Raw genomic sequence first — 1,537 nt, forward strand, 5'->3', positions numbered from 1 at the left:
AGAGGGACTGGACACATGAAGGGCCTTTGCTAGGCCACATTTCAGGTTTGTTTTGGGGTTTTTTTGGGGGGTAGGTAGGTGAAGATAGGAGAACCATTCTCTTTGTGAAGCCCCACCAGCCATCCTAAGAATGGTGATGTCCGAAGGGATGCTGGGGACCAGTCACTGCTTCCCCTTTTCATGATGTTAAACTTAGTCCCAGAAAGAGGGCGTGGGGCAAATTTTAAACGCAGCAACACCGGTCCCGTTTTCAAGAGTGCCAATCTTCCGTTGCTCCCTCTCCCCACCACAGGAATCCCCCTGGTTCAGGTGAGGAGAAACAGTTTGTAACTTTTCCCAAAGAGGGAGACACTGGTCCATTAGCTGCTCAATGAGTCAGAGCCAGGCCTTTGTATCACTCAGGTGGGTACCAAACGGCCTGCGGTATTAGGCGAGGTCGGGGAGGGGGGCAGGATTCTGAGAACCTCCTGCTGCGCTCTAGGTGGGAGGGAGTCCAGGGAGAGGTGGTGTAGACTGGGTCACTCAGTAGTGGGGAAAGTCTTCAAGGCCCGACAGGGCAGGGCTGTTCTGGGAACAGGCTGGGTCAGCGGAGCTGACCCTACTGAGTGTCCCCTTCCCTCACTTCCCTGCCCCTCAATGTCCCCTCTTCCCTACAGCCTTCCCAGGACTGGGTGCGTGGGGAGGGTGGTGGGGCAGGGAGCTCTCACTTCATCTTCATCTTTCCCAGGAGCCCTGGTCTACCTGGCACATCCTTGACTCTGCATTGGCTCGTGTGGTTAGGATTGCGTGCCCACAGGGCAGTGGTGTGGACAGTAAATGTGGAGAAGTCTTTTGGTTGTTGACCTCCTTCCTCTTTCAGTCATCCATTGAAAGGAGAGCCAGTGGGCCTGGTGGGGCTGGTGTGGCCTTGTGTGTGTGTGCATGTGTGCTAAGTCCCTTCAGTCATGTCTGACTCTTTGAGACTCTATGAACTGTAGTCTCTTCTGTCCATGGGATTCTCAGGCAAGAATACTGGAGGGGGTTGCCATTTCCTTCTCCAGGGGATCTTCCCAACCCAGAGATCAAACCCACGTCTCCTGTGTCTCTTGCATTGGCAAGCGGGTTCTTTAACCACAAGTGCCACTTGGGAAGCTGGTGTGGCCGTGTCACACTAAACAGCAATGGCTTCTGGGCTCCCTTCTCCAGTGGTCCTGGGAGCAGGAGAGGTGGGATAGGCTAGCCCCAGTTGCCTGTCTGTTCCCAACCTGCAACGTCTTCTTCTTGGGGGTGCTGACTGCCCCTGCCACATTGCCAATGGCCATAGAGCTGAGCTATTAAGAGTAAGACAAGTGTGACACTAAGGGTCAATCAAGAGACCAAGTTTCCAGCCCCTGCTCAGCCACTGGCTCCTGGGGGGGGTGGCCTCTGAATCCAGCCCATCAGAAGAGTGTCAGAAACCCTCTCTGGGAAAGCACTTTTCCTCTCCTTGGGAAGAGTCCAGTTGGAAGGCAATTCCCATCCACAAGCCAATGGGGAGAGGAGACGGGAGGCCCCAGCT

Source organism: Bison bison, unplaced genomic scaffold (genome assembly GCF_000754665.1).
Source record: "Bison bison bison isolate TAMUID 2011002044 unplaced genomic scaffold, Bison_UMD1.0 scf7180017864529, whole genome shotgun sequence".
Lineage (NCBI taxonomy): Eukaryota > Metazoa > Chordata > Mammalia > Artiodactyla > Bovidae > Bison > Bison bison.